Here is a 23639-nt window from a genome sequence, read left to right on the forward strand (position 1 = left end):
CAGAATTGACTGGAACAATGCATTAGAAGTTGCTGATACATAGAAGTATTTCGACAACTACATAACTGCCTGGAATCCACGTCAGGCAGAACACTGAAATTTTCCGCTTCACTAATCAAAAATTCATAACCCATGTCTTCTTGACACAGCATCAACATTCAAGTCCAACCAGTCTGAAGACTGTATAGAGCTTGTCAACTGCGTTCAACGTCATACAAAGTGTCATGAATCTTCTTGTCTTCGCAAGAAAGACAATGTACTTAGCTGTCGGTATAGAGTACCATGGGAATTAAACTCCACATCTTCACTTTTCATTGATGATAAAGGTCATAACACCTACGCCCCTGCTCACAATGATGAAAGATTAAATATTCACAATGCCGATCTACTTTCTATCTGGACAACAAATGTTGATTGTCAACCAGTTCTGTCTCACCATGTTGTGTTAAACTATATTTCAAAGTATGTAGCAAAAGAAAAAAGAAGATCTGAGAGCTACCATCAAATGTTATCATGACTTTCCCAAAGTGCCATTCCAGAAGCACCTACTGTTGTTGTTATCCGAAAACTCCTTATAGAAACCATTGTAGATAGGGACATTGGAGCGCAAGAAATATGCCATATGTTACAAAAGCTACCTCTCTCTCTCTGCAACCGTACATTTCGTTCTTTGAATGTCAACAAGACTGTTTTCAAACATGTTTCTCAAGATACTGAGAATCCCCGTTCGACACCAAAATTTATCCTTGCATACATGAACAGGCCTATTTCATTGGAATCACTGCCCCTCCTTGAAGCTGCACACTCGTGGTCATATTATTCTCGTCAGAAAAAAACCAATGGAAACACACATTCCCTCCAATGATTATACATGTCTTGCCACAGTACAATGCCATTCCTTCCTCTGATGATCCTTCTTATGCCACTTTTTGCTGGAGTGAATTACTATTGTATTTCCCTTTCCGTACACTCCCCAATGATATTGGTTCAACTGATGCAGAAATAATTGCACACTGGGAACAAAAAAAGGGTACATATACACCATGGCATGTCCATCGAGAAATTGAAAACCCACAAACCCCACATATTGAAGATGAATCTACCCTCAACACCCCTCCTGATTCCATGCAGATGAATGAATGGAAAATCCTTTCTCAGCTCCACCCAGGTTACAATATTGCAGTTGATGACCTCGACATGATTGGCTACTGCGACTTCGATGCCAACCACAATTGGTCACATACTACTATCCCTCTCCACTTGCAAGAAACTGTCATAAATTTCGTTGAATTCAACCGCTCATCTATTCAAAACCAATATCATTCTTTTTCCAACCTTCCCCAAGATCGCACATGATCTCCTACCCAAAACATAGTTTTTACCACTATTTTTTCACACTTCAAAACCCCTTCGCCAAAACCCCCACGCAGAATCATCATACAAGGAACGGCTGGGACAGGAAAATCCCATTTGATTAAATTTTTGCACCATGTATTTGTGGAAAACTCACCAGCAAACAAAAACTCTTTGTTGTTACTTGCACCAACCAGCATTGCAACTTTCAACATAAATGCCCTCACAATTCACTCTGCCCTTTGTATCCCTATCCAAACAATGCATCCTCTTGAAGGCCAGTGACTCCTACAACTACAAGAGAAACTCCGTCATGTAGAATACATTCTCATTGATGAGCTTCATCAATCCAAAAATGCTTTCTCACATTGATGATCATGTAAGAGAGGCATTCCCCCTTCACCGAAATGCACCATTTTGTAATCACTCAATTATCCTTCTTAGAGATTTAGGCCAGCTACCACTTGTAAAAGACATTCCTCTATATGTTGGGACATCACGTGGCACTGCACTTTGGTGCAGCTTTGACACATTCATAACACTTTCAATCGTTTTTCGCCAACAAGGAGCTAGCCCGTCCTAGGTTGCTTTCTGGCAAATACTAACATATCTCAAAAATGGAATTTCTACACTTGAATATTGGCAACTCCTAATGTCAAGGACAAATTCCTCTCTTATGCATGAAGAGCAATGCACATCTGAAGAATCCATGCACCTATATGCAATGAACAAATCAGCTGTCTTGCATAATAAGAAAATGCTTAAAAAATTGAACATTCCAGTCACACTTTGCTTTGCAAAACAACAAAGGCAGAAAACGTCTACTACAACAGAAGATGAGCATTTGCCTGCAAAAGTGCTCTTATGTAAAGAACAAAAAGTTATGCTCACTAGAAACTTGTGGGTACATGTAGGCCTCGTCAATTGCGCACTTGGGAAAGTCATTTCAATATTTTATTCAATTGACTCAAAGCCCCTAGAATTACCATCCTTCGTGGTTGTCGACTTTAGGAAATACAAAGGAACACCATGAAACATTTCACACCCAACATATGTACCCATTTCTCCCATCACAAGGGGTACATGCTGTCAGATACCACTTCGAATGCCATGGGCTTTAACGACACAAGTCACATGGAATGACATTAGACAAAGCAATAGTAGACATCGACACCAAAGCACGACAAGGGCTAATGTTCACTGCAATTTCAAGAGTGCGATCATTGGTAGACATTCAAATCAATCCAACATTCCCATTCTCACACATTGCACATGTTATCACCAAAATAGGACCCTGATAGGCTGCTGATCAGACTATCTCAGTGTAACTATTTCAAACCAATCTTTTAGCTAAGGCTTAGCCTCCTCACCCTGAGAGGGCTCTCTCAAAGGTTAATGATTTTGATTAAATAATAAGATAGATGGCTAACTCTATGGTTTGTGATTGTATATCTTTATAGGTTGAAAGATGAAGGTTGGCTACCATTCGGCTATGGAGTCAAATTATGTTTAGTACCACAGCAAGATCAGCTTAACATGAAGTCAGGGCATAGGGAGGTTTTATACATCAACAAAACAAAGATACAATGCAAGGAAACACAATTTATAAATACATGAAAGAAGTTAGAGAATCATTGATGAGTTCTAAGTAACCTGTATTCATACCACTGCAAGTAAGTGAAAGAGGAAAGCCATGAGACAATAGGACATTAAAAACTCTCTTTGAATCCTGAGTAGTGAAGCCAAAACATTATACCTAGCATGGAAGTCAAGGCATTATAGAGTTCAAGTGCAGAAATACAAATATAAAACAGTGAAACACAGTTAGTTTATCTATGAAGGAAGTTAGAGCATCATTGATGAATTCTGAGTATCATAAGTAAACATCATTGCAATGTAAGTATTGGAAGATGCCATCAAAACAAGAACATACAAGAACTCTTCATGAATCTTGAGTTGTCTAAGTAGAAATTTTGCATTAGGTTAAAAATATACACAGTCTACACATAGAGCAGCAGCTGAGCCAAACAGTCTCCAACCCTTTGCTAATTCGACCTCTTGCTCTATATAAAGCATTTACAACATGTATTCCCTCATCCCTCATCAAGAGAATTCAAATTTTCTATGAGTGACACCTATTCTAAGCATAAAACAAACTATTAAATACAAATTACAGCTAACTAGTAGTCCTAGAGTCCTAATACAATTACGAGTGTAACTCCTTATTATGAAGACTCTGACTAGAAACAAGGCAAACTTTCCAAAGCTTAGAAACAAAAATTTTAGGGTGATAACAGTGGCTCCACTAGGGATAGTGTGCCCTTGTGGTATACTAAGAACTTGTAGCTCCAGTGCCGCTATCCATCTTTTAGAATAAAACTCTGAACTTCTGCCCAATTTGCTCCTCAAACCTTTAATGATTTCTGAAAGAAGAATTCAATACTGCACCTACTGAAACAGATGCTCAATCAACCTACCCTGAGCTTATTTGCACATTCCTACCTACCCTATCAATTGCAATCTCCACTTGTAGCTCAAGGAACATGAAACTTCCAGTGAAGCCAGTCGTCGATCTGATCTGACACTTGAATCTCTTGACTATGCTTGAAGCAAAAATAAACCAGATACTGAAATAACCAAGGCAGCATGAGGTGTAACTGTTCTTCAAGATGAAAATATAACTGGAAGCCTGAACAGTAAATCTTTTCCATGTAGTCAGCTATAGGGTCAAAAAACACATGGTTAGATTGATTATTCTCATAACATTCTATATCTTCAAACAACTAATCCTCAGCTACACAACATTTATTTGATATGCTATCCAACTGCTTTTCTGAATGATTCCCACAAACAATGTAATTTTCCTCGTTATTATGATCATTCTTTGAAGTAATCTGCTGCAAGGAATTACATAAATGAACAACCTTTTCCTCTACCTGGGGGTTATAAAAAAATTCTTCCAGTATTTCTTCTTGGTGTTTGCAATTATTTTCATCTTCATTATGATCTGAAGACTGACAAGTCTGCTGCATCTCTACATTAATCTCGGAGGATGTAATATGATTTTCATAAGTAAACCCTTGCTGATTTTCATGCTGCATTTCATGGGGTGTTATCCTTTCTTCTTGGTGTTGAAATGTATTGTTATGAAGAGCTTCTAAAATTTCTTCATCCATGAATTCATCATCATCATAACAATCCTCCAAATATTGAATAAAACTCGTAGAATGTTTACAACAATCTTTGACCAGCAATAAGGAGGGATGACACTCTTTATACATGTCATAGAATACATCATGGAAATCAGCAAGAGAATATAATGAACCATTTTCCAAGCTTTTATACCAAGACCATGATTTTCCTTCTAAAGTGGTCATAAACATCCTCATGAGACAATCTTCAGGGAACTGAACCTTAAGATTGCGTACATGCATATGGAACCTAACCAAATGAAGAGTAGCATTGTCCTTCTTTTCATCTTTGAATATTGGATGATCATATAACCAATCAACCTTTGGCATAGGATTTGGAAAACCAGGGATATGAGACCGATTCATAGGGGCATACTTGGCATTCATTCTTGCAGTGGAACCCATATTGAAACTTCATCAAGCCACTAATCTTTAGCAGTGGAGTCACCTTCCAATTTGTTATTTGATGTGTGGAGTCACCAAGGTATTTTGCAGCCTCAAAAACTTTCTGAGCTCCTGCTACCTTCAGAAATTCAGCTTCTTGATTTTGGGAATGAATAATCTTCAGACTCCTGGCAGACGCACCAAAATGTTATCACCAAAATAGGACCCTGATAGGCTGCTGATCAGACTATCTCAGTGTAACTATTTCAAACCAATATTTTAGCTAAGGCTTAGCCTCCTCCTTGCATTGTATCTTTGTTTTGTTAATGTATAAAAACTCTCTATGCCCTGACTTCATGTTAAGTTGATCTTGATGTGGTACTGAACATACTTTGACTCCATAGCCCAATGGTAGCCAACCTTCATATTTCAACCTATAAACATATACAATCACAAACCATAGAGTTAGCCATCTATCTTATTCTTTAATCAAAATCATTAACCTTTGAGAGAGCCCTCTCAGGCTGAGGAGGCTAAGCCTTAGCTAAAAGATTGGTTTGAAATAGTTACACTGAGATAGTCTGATTAGCAGCCTATGAGGGTCCTATTTTGGTGATAACAGCACAAATGCACGAGAATCCATATCTTAAGCATAGACAACAAGAGGAATCATTGCTCACATCAAAATCTATGTAGGGGAATACACTCTAGCCAATCGTACAACCTGTCTTACAAATTTACCCACATGGTAAACACCACTTACTACCTAAAGAAATTTCACATACATATGCTTGCTATTACATTTAACCTCATATTATTTTATATTAGTTTAAAAATCGTTTATTTTATTTCAAACCTTCAAACAAAATGTTTTCCGTTAAGAATGGCAAGGTCTAGCATTCACTGCAATTTGAAGGGTGGTTAAGTAGCAAGAGGAATCACTACTCGCATCAAAATATGTACATAAAAATTCACTCTAGCCAATCGTACACCCTATCTTCCATATTTACCCACATGGTAAACACCACTTGCTACTTAACCAAATTTCACATACATTCCCTTACTATTCCATTTAACCTCATATTGTTTCATAATTATTTAAAAATTTATTTATTTTACTTCATTTCTTAAAAAAATATGCTTTTAGCAAACACATCCATTGTCACTTACAATGTTTTCTTTTTTGATGGCCACAGGTATGGATACAAACTACCTACGAATGTTGTATGAGTATTGCCAAGAAATTGAACAACAGGAACTCACATTAGAAGATATGCAAGCAAGGATCCCGCCCCAACAATCATTGCCTCTTTACCGTTTGTGTCCAACCATTGAATTGTTAAAGAAGATAAGAAAAATACTCAAGAAAACAATTCACATCCATGAAAGGAACGCACACAGGAAAATGCGGAATCAATTGCAGGAACAACTCGCACAATTTGGCACCACAATAAACATTAATTGGTGTTGCCGATGCCATGCCCCATCATGCATATATGATTAGCTGCTCATTGTCAATTACATCTACATGTCATAGAATGCTTTTATTGTATATATGTTTAGATGTCAAAGAATACTTTCATTGTATATATGTTTAGTTATTACCTAGCAAACACGTCTCTATGTATAGACCATATGTAAAATTTCAAGAAATACATTGCCAAGCATGTACAAAATTGTTTCCACTTTTATGACAATACTCATCAACATTGTATATGATTCAAATTTTAGTTGCTCATCATTGTATATAATTACTTGGTAATGTTTTGCTTTTAGATATATCACTTAAAGATGTTTTTGGTATGGCTTCATCAACAAAAATGCTCAATTACACCTCTCTTTTTAGATAATAATATATTATTAATTTCCTGAAATAGATAATGCTAAAATTCCAGTTATTCTGGTTTGTTTTAGCCCATTAATATCCTTGCCCTTCTTTTCTCATTTGAAAAATTTTAGGAGCTAAACTGACGCTTTCTAGCTTCACTATATATGTATGCACAACTCGCTTTTCACTATGACTATGCAGCATGTCTTCCTTTGCCTCTTCCTCCACATCATCCAATAGAAAATTTGCATCCATGACATACCCTCCTTCCTCCATCTGCTTACCCAAGTTGTTCAACATTGTATATATTTTCTCAGATTGAGGGTGTGCCTTGTCTCCCACAATGAATGCATGCCATTTGGCAGTTCCACAAATTTCTAACATATCAAACCATAGCCACAACATTGCACCAACTGACAACATTCAACCCCAAGGGATGTTCTGTGCAAACAAGAATAGTTACTTATGCTTAAAACTGCTCTGTTATTGGTGTTGTATGTAGAAAGATGACATGAACACTAGATTAAACAACAAATATGGAAAAGAAAAAGGTTAAATGTGAAAGCAAAAGGAGGTTAGATTGAATAGAAGTTGTATGCAGGAAGATGACAGGAACACTAGATTAAACAACAAATAGGGAAAAGAACAAAACTTAACTGTGAAAGAAAAAGGAGGTTAGCTTGAAAAGAAAGGATTCCAAAGAGTTGGATGCCATGGCAGTGAACATGTATGTTATGCAAGCCTTACATATCCAAGGTGAGACTTTCCATGTTGACCATAACGGGTGGACCATGGTCTCAAGAACCCAAATGGTAGAGCAACTTACTCCAGCATTGCATTGGTGCATGGTTGACTACAAGGCCTCTGTTAAAATGAGGTGTGATAGGTGTACCTTGAAAAAGAAAGCTACAATTCTAGATCAAATTGTTAAAGGTACCTATCATGAATAGGCATGTACTTCACAAAAAAGGAAGAAAATAGTAGAAAATGAATTCTCATTAAAACTTAGGTCACATTTTTGTTTTATTCTTGGTTTTAGTTCTTTTTCATAATTGTGCTTCCAATCTCTTCAAAATGTCTGCATTCTCCCAACTCACTAGTAACAGATGACAGGATGTCCAAACCCCCTAACTCTAACAGTCATTGGCAAAATAGCGAACTAATATGCAGTATCACTATCAAAAATCATCAATGACTTTGAGAGGGTCAATGCAATCACGAATGATATCCTCAGGGAAGTGATCAGAGAGCTGAGGTGACCCAAATTCCTCCAGCCATTTCCTCATGGAATCCAATCTGTAGCGTAGATACCAAACACATGAACATGTGACATGATGTACAAATTTCATATTTCAAGATCCCGAATCATCTAAGATGCACAACATATTCTGGTTCTATTTTCCCATTTTTAAAATCTTACCTTCCAATTCAAAAAATATCACCATATTTCACAACATTCTGTGTAAGGTTTGACAAAATTTCATATGAGCTTTCCAAAAATGACCTTCAATATATCTTAAATATGCATATATGTAAAAAATGTTGCACAAAATTCTTTGGTTTTAAACTTTAGAATTTATGCTTCTCTATTCGGTGGAAAGGGGCTAAAAGAGAAGGGGAATGAGTCATTTTTAGCTTTTTTTTGTAGTTGTTGCTTGTTGTAAAAAATTGTTGGTTGTTTGAGATATTTGGATGGAATTTTAAAGAGAGGTGGACTATGATGGCTTTACTTATGGGGAGTATTCGTAGTCTTATAAATCGATCTGAGGTCAACCTAAAGGAGATTCTCTGTGATGTCCTGTTCAGCAGGTTCATTTTTCCTTTTGACAAGCTGCTATGAAGATCCTTCTTCTACAAATGAGCCCTTCCCTTCCTTCTCGATATGTTGGATTTGTATTCTCACATCTTAGTAAAAAATCTTTTAAAAGGTGCTTGGCATGGAGTCATGGACAGGGTGATATTTTCCTAAGTGTCCCATACCGCTCTCAGGCTCTTAAATGGGCCTAGAAACTTGTAATAAAGTGCCTAAAATGTCACCAGAGATGGATGGAATGCCTTGGAAACAGTGTTGGCCTTATTGTGCAACTTTGTACCCATTTGGGTATTTTAGGAATTGAAACATGGTTGGACTAGGCATTTCCTACAGATTAGGATGGAACCAAATCTTACTCAAAACTTGAAATAGGCTCCTTACAAGTACCCTAAAGAGGGATTTCTCTCTAGTGTTGCTTGAGAGAGAGTGCAAAATCCAGGCACAAGTGCTAAAAATAGAAATACAAAAGTGTGCTTAAGAAAAAGTTTCCAATCACAAGCGAGAACACAAATAGGGAATGAATACCACACTATTAAAAATGCTTGAACAACTACATAGAAATGTAGGTAATGAGTGTTTTCCACAATATTGGTTGTTACAACGTGTATATGGTCTTTATATTGACTGTATGGTTGATACAAGGATGAATATCAAGTTACCAAGAGGAGGTAATGCCCAGAAATGAGAATGACTGTCTTTCCCTTTAGTTTTCACACCTCCATGTTGTAGATGCAACTCCCAGATGGTATAAAACCCATACGGGTAATGTACACAACCGAATCAGGTATCCACACTTCCCGGAAAGGAAGTTAATGGTCCCTGCTTATGTTCTCAACCACCCACAAGAAGTTCACACCCAACAAGGAAGCTAATGGTCCCTGCTTCTAGTATTCGGTTGAGGTTAATATATATAAGTACTTTTATGGTTATCAGAAGGGAAGGTGCCATCGTAATCACTGGCCTGAGATTTTAGAGAAGATGAAAAACCTGAACTTGGAATTTGGAGGTGCTTTATGGGATATTTTTCGGAGAGAGGATGTATCCAAATTATGTGCTTATTTGGAGAAACACAAAAGAGAATTCAGGCACATTAACAATCAGTGTCTTGAAGAGGTTATTCATCCAATTCAAGACCAGACCTTTTACCTGAACACTGAGCATAAGAGGAAGCTGAAAGAGGAATATGGGGTAGAGGCATGGACATTGGAATCTTCCATGAAGGAGCTCGAGAGCTTGACCATGGTTACTGAGGAATCAAACAAGGGAAAGGGTACAAGGTCATAGAAAATGTGGATTCAAGTTGTTGCTGTTACGTTTTTGAGTACCCCACTTATTTTGATGATGTTTTTTGGTTTTGTCCAGATATTTTTCCAAAACAGGATAAAAATTTGCTATATATTTTTTTTTAAAGATTTGTTAAATAAAATGCTATAGTATTCCATGCACCTCAGTTTTTTAAAACTAACTTGTACTTGGATGTAACAGGCTGTAAATCAGAATTGGAAGACAAAAGGATAGTGTGTGAAAAAGTTGAAATACAGAAACAAAAATAGAAGTAAATCAATTTTTCACATCATATGTAAAAGAACTTATATTCAGATCTAATAGGTTGTAAACAGAATTGGAAGAGAAAAGAATATTGTCTCAGAAAGTTGAAAATAGAAACAAAAATAGAAATAAATCAATATTGCAAATCATTTGTAAAAGAACTTATACTAAAATGTAACAGGCTATAATCAGAATTGGAAGAGAAAAAGATATTGTGTTAAGAAGTTGAAATATAGAGAAAGATCTTCATAGCAGCTTGTCAAAAGGAAAAATGAACCTGCTGAACATTAAATCATAGAGAATCTCCTTAAGGTTGACCTCAGATCCATTTAGAAGACTCCAAATACTCCCCATAAGTAAAGCCATCATATTCCACCTCTCTTTAAAATTCCATCCAAATATCTCAAACAATCAACAGTGTTTTACAACAAGCAACAACTACAGAAAAGGATAAAAATGACTCGTTTCCCCTCTCTTTTAGCCCCTTCCTGCTTGAAGTCTTGGTTGGTCTATCACGTGCTGATAAATAAGTTTTATTTGACATTTTGTCTTAGATTTTTGGGTTTTTGGATTTTTGTCGTAAGGAGCATGTTTTCATTTGTTTTTCCTAGAAATGAAAAATTAGAAATGGAGTTTCTTGAAGAGTTTCATGATTTGATTTTCTTAATCAGTGGTGCAGGCCTCTCTAAATCTATGGATCCTATTTTTGGTGCAGTCAATTTTATGGAAAGACCATGCAAAGTTCACAACATTTGCTTAAGAAGTATTGCCCAGCTGTATGAATTATACAGTTTGTCAGAGCTTCATAGTGACAATGGTCTGTACTATCCATTGTGAACAAATAATGAGTAGAAATATTAAAAAGATTAATAAATAATTAAGTAAATGAAATATCATGGGACAAGCATAGATAGATTTGATACAAATTGCTCCTTCTTAAATAAATTCAAAACATATTAAAAATATATATTTATATATAAAGAAAGATTTCTCAACCTTTCTTTAAAAAATGTTCATTATCGTTTATAAACTATTTCTTATTGCACTGAACTAGTGTGGTAGGTTTCACGAAGAATATGAATCAATGTTGGAGCAGAGTTACAATTTTGGAAGCATATGTTTGTGTAAAAGTTAATCAATACCCAAATTGACAATACATATGAGATTTTAACACACACACACACACACACACACACATAGATTAATAATATAATTTAGACTGTAGATGTTATGTGGTTTCCAACATTCGTTATTTTCTATTTTTAATATTTTTTAGAAAAATACTTGTCCTTTTTAATCTTTTATAGAAATTCAACAATTCCAACTTCATAATCCTATCGGTCTCTCTTTGTACCTTTGGGACAATTGCTAGTTATAGTTACACATATACTATTATATATGTAGCCTTAATATATATATAGTATATTATTATATTATATTATTTCTATAATAATATTAATATTATTATTATAATAATATTATATTATAGAATATTATTATCATATCAATAATATATTGATATAATTATTTTATTATATATTATTAAAATATTAAGTTATAATACTATATTATTATAATATATCTATATCTATATATATGTGTGTGTGTGTGTGTAATATAAATTAATAGTATATTATTAATAATAAATTAATATTCTATTATAATTAAACTCAATCATGGAGGAAACGACGCTCTGCAACTCAAACCCTCATGGCGGCAAGGTAGTGAAAACCTAAGGAAGTCATGAAGGAAGTGTGGAAAACCGACACAGACCAGTCCAACAACAACTGACAGCGGCCAAAGCAACAAAGGCATGACAGAAAATGTCAGGAGGGGAGAGATCCCCTCCTACCGAGACACGGCGGAAGGAGACGGACATAGTAGCCAGGAGTCAGAGGATCGGAAGAACACAGGCCCGGTGCTAGGAGCGGCCTGGAAATCAGGCCACAGAGGAAAGTTCCTACCATGTACAATAGAGAAACCCGGATATGTGATCCCAGCGAACAATCTGGAAAAGTACTGAAGTTACATGAGGGAACATGCCCTTATCTGCAAGTTTGTCGGAGTCTGGCCGTAGGAAAGAGACCTCACCAAGTGGATACAACAGAAATGGTAGCCTCAAGGCCACATCGAGCTCAAGTATGGAGTAAAAGGCTTCTTTACGGTAATCTTCTTTAACTTGAAAGATAGAGAAAAGGTATTTGATAATGGCCCGTATTTTTATAACAATGCTGGTCTATTCATGCGCTTCTGGGAAGATTGCTATAACCCTGACAAAGAAACCTTTCTGGCTGCTCCTGTCTGGGTTCGCTTAATTGGGCTCCCCATAGACTTCTGGGACTCGGATATCCTGGAAGGAATAGGCAACTCAATAGGAACCTTCGTGAAAATAGCAGAAACTACAAAGAAAGGTAGATACACCTCGTATGCCAGGATCTGTGTCTACATGAACCTAGAAAACCCCATTCCTGACGCTATAGAGCTTGAATACCATGAAGAAATTTGGCAGCAGAACATAGACTATGAACACATCTCATTTAGGTGTCGTAGGTGCCATACCCACGACCATCTAGCAAAGGAATGTCCAATAACCAGGGAGGAAGAAGAAAACAAAGGGCCCCCCCAAAAAAAGAGAGAGCCGGACCAAGAGGAATTCCAAGAGGTGAGAAACAAAAGGAAAGCCAGCAAGGAACCCCCCCAGAAAGATAGGAATGACAAACAACCCGACGAAACGAAACCAAACAGTTTCGCTATACTGCAGGTAGAGGAGGATGAGGAAGATCAGGTCATGGAAAATCAGGAGGATAAAGGCTTAGACTGCAGTGAAAACAGTGAAAACTCAGCTAAAAGAAAAGCCTCGAGTGAGATACCAGAATAGGATAAGGAATCAAATGAACAAACTGATCGGATGGAGACAGACCAAGAGTCCAGTAGGGAGGACCTAAGCCAAGAAGAGGAAGTGTTGGAAAACGTTCTGTATAAATGGAAGAACCTAGATGAGAGGTTCATTCCTGAAGAACAAAAGAAGCTATATACTGAAACCTTCCAACAATACAAAACCAAACTAGAAAAAGGCAAAGCCTCAACAGAAGAAAACCAAGAGACTCAAAAGGAAAGCAGACCAGATCAGAATGGAAAAAATAAAGGGGGGAAAAAAAGAGGAAGAAGAAACATTAAGGACTCCATACAACTCATGGGAGAAACATTAGTCAATACTGGAAAAGTAGTCCCGCTATCAGCGGTGTTCCAAACCCTCTCCCAAGTTAACCAATGATTTTGACATCGTGGAATATCAGAGGCTTAAATAGCAAAGGAAAACAGAGACATCTGGCAGCACGACTCAAAAAAGACAAACCTCAGATTATGCTTCTCCAAGAAACCAAAATCCCAGGCCAGAAAATGGATGAAATCCTCAATAAAATAAAACCAAGATATGAACATGTCACTATAGATCCCAAAGGAAGTGCAGGAGGGATAGCTATTCTCTGGAACCCAGCTGAAGTCCTCGCCGACTGGTGGATAGGAATGCCAAGAATCCTCACTGGGAGATTCAGACTAATAGGACAAAGTGAATGGGTGGTAATCTCGGCTGTATATGGTCCCCACACCCGAGCAGACAGAGACCTGTTCCTCAATCAGCTGACTAAGCTTCAAAGTTTGCACCAGGAGCAGAGATGGATCCTGGCAGGAGACTTCAACTTAATCGCTTCTCGAGAATAGAAAAAGATGGAATAAGCAAGGAAGACCCAGAAATGGAAAGATTCAGAGAAGTGCAGACATAATTAAGAGTGGTTGACATCCCAACCATAAACGAGAAATTCACATGGAATAAGAGAAGAGGCAGGTCCAAACAGATTGCTTCAAGAGTGGACAGATTCCTCATCTCAGAGCACATAATCGGGCTGGATATCTTCTACAAAGCCTCTATCCTACCCTCAACAGGGTCGGACCACTGGCCAATAAAGTTGGAAATAGCCTTAAATAATCAGAACAAAAAGAGACCCTTCTGGTTCGAGTCCTTTTGACTCAGAGCCCCTAACTTCCTAGAGAAAGTAAAAGGCTGGTGGCAGGACAACAAAAGTGGAAAGGAGGGCCACAGCAAAATGCACTCATTTCAGCTAAGGCTCAAAGAAATTAAAAGCAAAATCAAAAAGTGGAACAAGGAAGAATTTGGCAATATCCAACAGGAGCAGGGAAAACTCCAATCCAGAATGGAAAGAATCCAGCAGTAAATCATCTTGGAAGGTTGAAGTCAGGATCTGGCAGAGGAGGAAGGTAGAGTCATCACCCAATTAGAGGAAAGGCGAAAACAGGAGGAAATCCTGTGGAAGCAGAAATCCCAAATCCAATGGCTCAAAGAAGGAGACAAAAACTCCAAATTCTTCCACAAAGCCATGATAAACCATCGCCAACACAACAAAATCTTCTCCTTGAAAGACAAGGAAGGAAACAGAGTGACTCAGCAGGATGAAATAGAACATCTCTTGGTGGAGCACTTTAAAGATATTCTCTCTGAACCAAATATCAACAGAGCCGAGGACATAGACAAAATCAACCACCATATTCCAAAGAAAGTCACCAGAGATCAAAACATGGCCCTTCTCTGGGTAATAACCAAGGAAGAACTGGAGGAAACAATAAATAAAATGGCAAAAAATAAGGCCCCAGGGCTCGATGGCTTCACCATCGAATTTTATTAGGTGACTTGGAGCTTCATGGGAAACGATCTGCTTGATCTTGTGGAGGAATCCAGATGCTCTAAGCACATGCACCAAGGTCTGAACGCCACCTTCCTGGCATTAATACCAAAGTCTGGTTGCTCAGATGAACCGCAGGGTTTCAGGCCCATCTCCCTATGTAACGTTGTCTACAAAATCCTTGCAACTATCATGGTCAACAGGCTTAAGCCGATCCTGCCGGATCTCATTGCCCCGGAGCAAACTGGCTTTGTCAAAGGAAGGCAGATCACAGATGGCATAATAGTCACCCAGGAAGTGATTCATTCCCTGAAAATCTCCCGTGCCCTCGGCATGCTAATCAAATTGGACCTGGCCAAGGCGTTTGATCGGCTCAGCTGGAACTATCTGGCAAGTATCCTAAAAGCCTATGGATTTGATCAAAGATGGATAAAATGGATCCTGTCTATGGTTAGCTCTCCTGTCATGTCAATTCTCCTAAACGGCTCCCCCTCTGAAGCTTTCACTCCCTCCCATGGGCTAAGGCAGGGAGACCCCCTGTCTCCCTTCCTCTTCATCCTAGTTGTAGAAGGCCTAGGCAGATTGGTTAAGGCTCAGGTTTCCAAGGAACAGATAAAAGGCCTCCAAGTCTGCGGAGAAGACATCCCGGTCTCCCACCAACAATTTGTAGATGATGTAATGCTCTACGGTCAAGCCACTCTAAAAGAGGCCCAAAGAATTATCAAATCCCTATCTCAATTCAGCAAAGCCTCCGGGATGGAAATCAATAAAGATAAATCAGAAGTGTTTTTCTTTAATACCTCCTTGGCAGTCCAAAGATTCCTGGCTCGTACTCTAGGCTTCAACAGGGGATCCTTCCCATCCAAATACCTGGGTATCATGTTACATGAGCACCAATTCTAGTCGGCCAACTGGAATCTACTAATAAAGAAAATCTGAAATAAAACAGAGAATTGGACCCACCGCTCGTTGAATGCCCCAAGTCGGATAACCTTATTGAAAGCTATTCTGTAGGCCATCCCAAATTACCAGCTCTCATGACAAGCAATTCATAAGACTGCAAGCCAAAAGCTGGTCTCCCTGTTCAAAAATTTCCTCTCGCAGGGGACCAACAAAACAAGAAAGTGGGCCCTTATCTCATGGGAGTGGCTTTGCCGACTCCCAAAAGATGGCGGTCTAGGTCTCCGCGACCCCTTCGCCCTCAACCAAGTTATGGGTGCGAAGCTTTGGTGGAGGTGGCTTCAGGGTGGCCCTGACCTGTGGAAGGTGCTTTGGGAAAGAAAATACGACGCGGCAGGGGAAATCGAAGAAAAACTGAGAAGCACGACAGAGACCAGAGGCTCTGCAATCTGGAACCTGGCGAGAGGTAGCAAGGACCTGATAAGGGAGCACAGTTTCTGGGAAATTCGGGCAGGGGACAAAGCCAGATTCTGGGAGGAATCCTGGCAGCAAAGAGACCGTCTCATACAAAAAGACAACCTCCATGTCATCCTTGCCTTTTCGTCCCAGACCGGGGCTTCAACTGTCGGCAACTTCTGGAAGCCTGACGAGGCTGGATACTGGCGAAATTGGAAATTTAAAGAGGACTGGGAAGGAGCACCAGAAACCGACAGATGGCAAGACTACTATACAGAGATGGCTTCTCGGAAAATAGCAAAGAAAACAGGGTCTGACATTCTCAGATGGGGCAAACGCATTCAAGGAAATTTCACAATAGCAAAAGCCTACCACCTTCACAGCAACCAAAATCATCAACCGGAAACAAATCAATGGAAAAATCTTTGGAAAATTAAGCATTGGCCTAAGATCTCTTTTTTCATTTGGACCATTCTACATGGTTGAGTGCTCACCTGGGACTAGATTCTGTGGAAGGGAAGCCAAGGCCCATCCCGCTGTGCCCTCTACTGCTCCCAAGAGGAAACCATGGAACATTTGATGAACCGCTGCTCCGTCAGCTCCTCCCTATGGGAAAACCACCGCAATTTGTTTGAGCACCAACACAGAAACCAGTAAAACATTGTAAGCACAATTGTAAATTGGCCGAAAAAGCCTTACCTGAACCCGGTAGTTAACCACGCCTGGCTCCTCTCCGCCGGATTCCTCCTCTGGAATATCTAGGAAGCTCAGAATGGGGCCATCTTCAAATCAGAATCTCGAACCCCTGTAGCAATCTGGGAGCAATTCATCAGAAACATTCGGGAAACAATCCTATCGGAAAGTTGGAGGGACGAAGATTGCCAGGTCTCGACTACAGAAGAAACAATCCTGAATAAACTAGAGGTTAGACAGAGTATGGTCACCTGCAGGGGTTCTCGAAAAGAGCTGGCCAAAGCAGTGGCCGAAAGCAACCAGTACAAACACCCCCCACAAGGATTCATAAAATTAAACTTTGACGGCGCTGCAAAGCACAACCCAGGTGAGGCTGGCATTGGAGGAGTCTTTAGAGACGCAGAGGGTAACACTCTAAGAACTTTCGCGATGGACTGTGGGGAAGCTTCGAATAATGAAGCCAAGTTGCATGCCCTGAAACGGGGCCTGGAAATAGCTCTTCGGGTCAACTTCAAATGTCTCCAAATCGAGGGAGACTTGAAGCTGGTAATTGACATGGTTAGGAAGCTCCAGCAGCAAATACCAGCGGAAAGGATTAGCAAAAGCTGGAGAACCGCTTGGCTGGTTGGCGAAATTGGGAAGCTCCTTCCCAAAATAGACTACCTCCTCCCGACTCACACCAGGCGCGCAGGTAACAAGCCGACAGACTGGCTTGCGAATTGGGGATGCCGGAACCGGGGCAAAGAAATCGACAGCGTGGGTCTACCTCATCTGAACCAGGAGGAGAAAACCCAACTTCAGCAACTGCTAAATGTTGATAAAGGTGGGAATGGCATGAAAGAGATGAACGGTCAGGATCAGGCGGCACGCAGCAGAGGCGGAGATAATCTCCAATAGCAGGGATTAGACAGCTCATCCATGGGAAAAGGCAGAGGCGAACAACAGACACATGTTGGGAAGGTGACGGGGCATGGCAAGAATGGCCGAACAAACGGAGGGGACGCGTGAGCTGAGACATCATTAAGGAATGATCTAGAGCCAGCTCCAGAATTCGAGATAATGGACAGGGAAAGGACGACAGGTGGCACCAGGAGTAAAGAAAGGCTACGGCAAGAGCAGCCGGACGGAGGTTGGAATAATGAAGCATAAAGTGGAAAGGAAAAGCCATGCCACTTCCCGAGATGGGGAAGCTGGAATGCGTGACGGAAAAATAAATGGCCAAGCGGAGGCTGGGAACTCAACCAGCCAAGTGGCGGCCCTTTCGACACGACAACGCGTTAATAAGCCCGAGGAAACAGATGGCAGGCTCATTCAGATTGGTAAGAACGATGAAAAAGAATGGAAAGATGCCTGCTCACCTCTGCGACCAGCCCTCCTCCTCGGCCTCGGCAAGAAAAGGTGGTATGTTTCCTATAGTCCTCGTCCTTCAGACATGCATGCTTGTTTCTCTGTTCTCTTGGTCCGGCTGGATATGCTCTGGCCTTGCGTGCAGACTCCCTATTGCTGCGACGATAAGGGCCCCCTGGGCTCTTTTGGGTTTCTCCTTTCCCAACCACATGAGGGCAACGTTTTGATTTATGCTAGTTCTGCGTCCTGCTCTGAGAATCAAGCTGTGTGGGGGGCTTCGCCGGGCTTTGTCACGCTTCTGGAGGGTCCTCGCACCCCTGGTCTTTTCTTCTCTCTGGCCTACTTCCGTGGTTGGCTCCTCTTCTACTTCTCCCTTCTGCTGGCCAAGGCCGTCAAGTTTTACCGCCTTGCTGGTCGGGGGGTTCTCCGGGTTCCTGTGAGATGGTGGTGGGTCTTCAACCACCGTGCCCATAATGGAATTGCTCCAAGGTCTCGGGAGTCCATTCATGCTGAGTTTTCCGTTTCAATGGAACATACCTCGATTGTGCTCCATCTCTCCCACACTGACCTTTGGTTTTCTTCCGTGACAGGTCAGAAATTTTCCTCTATTCCCAAGCCCCAGACCAGAGGAAAGATGGCTCCAAGAAAGAACAATTCTGATAAGAAGAGGGATTCTGGCACCAGTAGTCAACCGAACAAAAGGGGCAGGAAGCCCGACCTCAACAAGCTCCTTCACCTGATTGATGGTTACATGGCCGAAATTTCTCCCGAGGTCCGCTCTCTTATCCATGAATAGGAGCACGAGCTGAGGGAAATCAGCGCAAACCAAGAGATTCCCTGTGAGGATTGGGAAGTAATCACGGACCCGGGCACAACCAGAGGTAGGAACACGCTATTCAATAGAACGTTACAATTCTATTGGATCATGAAGCATGTGGTCGACAGGGCTATGAAGGTTAATCAGGCTATTCGCGAAGAGGAGGATGAAGAGCGCAAACATGCAGAAGAACTCCTCAAACGCCAACTGACGGAAGAATCGACCTCCATAAAGAACATTCTCCTAAAAGAGCTTGTGGCTGTCCAAGTCCAGGTTTCCAGAAACCATTTTTTGCTAAAGGACATGGAGCAAATGATGCTGGAGCTCAAGTGGGCCATTGAGCAGAAGATCCTGAAGCCAGGTGCAAACGATCCTAAGCCTTCCCTGATGAATGAAGATTAGTGGTGTGTGTGTCTTCTCTACTGTATTTTGTGATGAATCTGAACTGTATCTGGGCGTAGTATTATGTTAATGTAGTTAGTCTCGCTTTTAATAAGCAGAATAATGGTTACGATAGGAAGAAGGAACTAAACATTTTTAAATTTTGGTCAGGCTTTAAGGCCAAAAGGTGGCGGTCTGGTTTCCTTCGGGCAGACCAGCCACCTGAACTCTAGTTTGATGTATTTTTGATATTTTCTGGAATGAAGAATGCCTAACCTTACAAAAAAAAATATTCTATTATAATTATTTAATATTTATTTAGCTTAAATATAATAAATTGAATATTATTATTGTTAAATTATTACATGAATTATAATTTAATAGATTATTGTTAAATTGCATATTTCAATTAATCATTATTTTCTTATTATTTGCAGGTCCCTCCATGAACTTTAACAATGGCTAAATATTTTCACCCTCATGACAAAGGCACTTGTCCCCAACTACTATTGTGTTGCCCAAATCACATTAATAGGTGAAATTTTTGTAAAAGTATTGTAGAAATTTAGTCATTATTACTCATAAAAGTTGTCATTTAAATAATGGATGGGGAGTAACTTTGTTTTAAAAAAAGTTTTGGATGGAATAAATGAAGTATGTAAGTGGAGATGATTTTGATGAGAACCACCTTCCTTGCTTGTCATTTTAGCTAACTGTATTTTTTAAATTTTTTTGAGGTAGTTAACAAGTTTTTATGTAAATTATAGTTTTCAACACAATTTTCATAAAATAGTGTAACACCCCAAGTTGCATAAAGATTAATGAGATCATTAAGTGAATATTTTTACTAAAAGGATATTTCAAATATTATTTGATTTGATGAGTAATATATGTTAATTACCTAAATTATAGGTAGTAATGCTTTAACAAAATAAAATTGTTTTGTTTATTTAAAAGAAATTGTTGCCAAGAAATAGTTACCCTCTACCTCAGAAGGGTAATATAGAGAGGGGAAAAGAGTAGAAAGAGGTTCCTAGAGCTGGGTGGAATAAACCAGTGGGAAGAACTTGCTCAGTACAGTCAACAAGAGAGTCTAGAGATTGAGGTTGGATCGAAGCCCTGAGGCCCATAGTACTGACTGCAACTAGACTAGATCCAACATTAAAAATATATAAGGTGATTAGGGGAGAGTCTGGACGTGATTGCCAGACTCGTGGCTGGGAGGAGAGACCTTTCCAATATATTGTTTTTATAGGTTAATAGATAAACTGAGGTAGCAAGCTCTTTAAAAGATTTATTGCTGAACTGTAAATATAATCACATACAATGACTGTTAATATCTATAGAATAGATTAACAAAATACTAAGCTGTAGATGTTAACATTTGAATATACAGGTATATGAATAAGGTAGTAGACTAACTATTGAATTAACATCCATGAAGGTTCTAAAATACTCCCTAGAAGACGAACACTCAAATAGCAGAACTGCATAAATTATAAGCATGAAATAAAAGAGAAACTAAAGTCTAGAATAGTGTAAAGTTCAGAATACTGACAAGAATTCTAGAACACATTCTTGAGCATATAATTATCATTACCAAAGAAAAGAAAGTAACCGCCATTTTGATACAATATGCTGATAAACATAATTACCATCGAAACTCAAGAAAAGTAGTAAACAGTCATCAGGGTAGAGTAGCTTCAAGAGTTGGCATAATGCATAAACAAAAATGTATATCAAAAATAGAGATAGTACTATACGAGTCTTTCTTTACAAATCTAGCACAGTTTAATAAACTAGTTCCTATATCCCTCATCAGAAAGACCGTGCACGGAGAATCAGATGTAAATAGAATAATCCTCTTGCATACCATAGATAAGACAAACCAAAACAATACTTTTTTGATTAAATGTAACAGACAGACATTAAGACAAAGCCCTCGCACAACCGAACAATGGCATTCCTGACCCCTCTGAAGTGGAATTTATAATTAGTTACACATGCAATCCTCAAAACAGAAGAAACAGGCTCGAAGGCCTTTCAATTCATTATCAGTTACAGTTCCAATCATAGGAATGATCAACCGCTGTAGCTAGTCAAATAACTTAACAAAATAAAGGTTAAGGAAAGCCTGTGTCTAGGCATTACAGCTCTATAACATGCTAACAGGGATAAACCCTCTTAGTAAAAGCCCTTAATATCTTAATACGACTAGAGACCAGAGACTAGCTCCAACCTGAAAATCACTGGGCATGCTGTGAGTTCCTTGGAATTTATAAGTCGTGAGTTTAAGTACTAAACCCTCCTGAATATAGCATACCTGCATTCCAGAGAAGGTGAATCTAGTCATTGTTAATGAAGACCAAAACCTGTGGCTCATACATATAAACTTAGCTTTAAACAAGCAGGGCCTTACCTGAGATGAGGGCATGGCTTCAATGAGTCACCCACCTGCAAAAGAAGGTTAAGGCTCAACTTCATAACCAGATTGCACCATACAAGGAATTTATAGCGAATACCCATAAAGAAATCAAGAACTGAGTTCGACTAATCTCCTCTAAATCCTATTATGACATTTACTTACCGGCTGCAGATGATTTGGGATACTTTCTACCTTCAGCCATCTCCAAAACTCCATAAGTCATTCTTGCACAATGACAGGAAAAACATCAGATTGTTCCTAAAGTCATTAACAGTTTAATATTAGTCTTCCTTCTCGAGCAAGCGAAGTATAGAATGGCATAGTAAGGGGCTACATGCTCCGGTGTGTTTGACAGACTCCCCTGCTCTCATTTCTCACAGAGCACCATAACTAGAGCCTTGCAGAGCACCATAGCCCAAACCCTCACAGAGCAACACGACGCAGAGGAATGATAGAAACAATGAGACCGTCAAGGTCCAACGCGGGGAGTTGGTTAGGTTAAACCCTATCCTATATCTACCGTTACCTTGCGAGGTAGAGATCAATGACAAGGAGCCATAATAGATGGCATGAACACCCCAATGGTATCAGACATTGCAACTTTTATTAAATAAATAAAAATTTTCTTTTATTATTATTATTAAAGTTTTAAGTTTAGATGTTACAAATGGTATCAGAGCTCAGGTTCGTACACTGAGACTCTTTGGGAATAGCTATTTATAGGAACCATGTGCTTGTGTTTTAACTAAAACAACTTATGTGTGAATACAGATAACATCACACCAACAAAGGAAAAGAAAGTTCACCATGCAGAGGAACTCAGGACCACTTGAGTCACTGGAAGAAACTTATGTGAATGCTAACCGAAATATTTGGATATAGCTGGGCAAGGAATCCCAGAAAGCTAATGAAATGTTACTTGAAACTATGTAGTAGTTGCGTCCATAAATGACTAATTTAAGAACAGATAATGAACGATTGTGTTTAGAACAGGAAATATTCCTAAGAAGTTTGTCCAATAGACACAATCAATGCCACTCAGACCCTAGCGCAAAAGATCAGTAAAAGACCTCGACTGCTCAGCATGGAGAAGAAAACGCTGAATCAGCTGAAAGACATAGAGAGGATGAAGAGGGATGCTCAGACAATGTATTTGACTAGCGGAAAACTAAGAAACAAAAGTCAGAACCAAAGTCAAAATTACAAGGAGAATTCAAGAAAATTAAGCCTTCCCTCTTTGAGGGAGAATCTGAAGAGGCTGCGGAAGCTTGGTTAATCGATATGGGAAAATACTTTTAGATTTATGAGTGTACTGATAAACTGAAGGCGTGATTGGCAGTTTAGTATCTGAGGGGAAAAACGATTCTTTGGTGGGAGGAAATCAAGATAGTAAGGAAAATTGATGAAGAACAAGTTACATGGAATGAATTTCAAAAACATTTCAAGGACAAATATCTAACTGAACGCTATTATGATGAAAAAGTGAAAGAATTCCACGAATTAAGATTGGGAACCTTAACCATGGATGAATACGTGACTAGATTCACATCCTTACTTCGCTACATTCCTTACATGCAAGAGGAAAAAGCAAAAATTTAATGTTTCATTATCAACTTACCAAACTTTATGAAGGAAAAACTGGAATTTGACTACCCTAAGACAATGAATGATGTTGTGCAGAAGGCCAACATTTTCTATCAGAAAATGAAACAGAAGAATGAAGGGCCAAAAGGAGGAGTAAATAAGAAGGGTAGAAGCCTGATTCCAAATAGACACCCAAAATTTTCTAACCATAGGAATGCACAA

Source organism: Pinus tabuliformis, chromosome 1_2, assembly GCF_031772625.1.
Source record: "Pinus tabuliformis cultivar Carrire ecotype Pingquan chromosome 1_2, CPIR1, whole genome shotgun sequence".
Classification (NCBI taxonomy): domain Eukaryota; kingdom Viridiplantae; phylum Streptophyta; class Pinopsida; order Pinales; family Pinaceae; genus Pinus; species Pinus tabuliformis.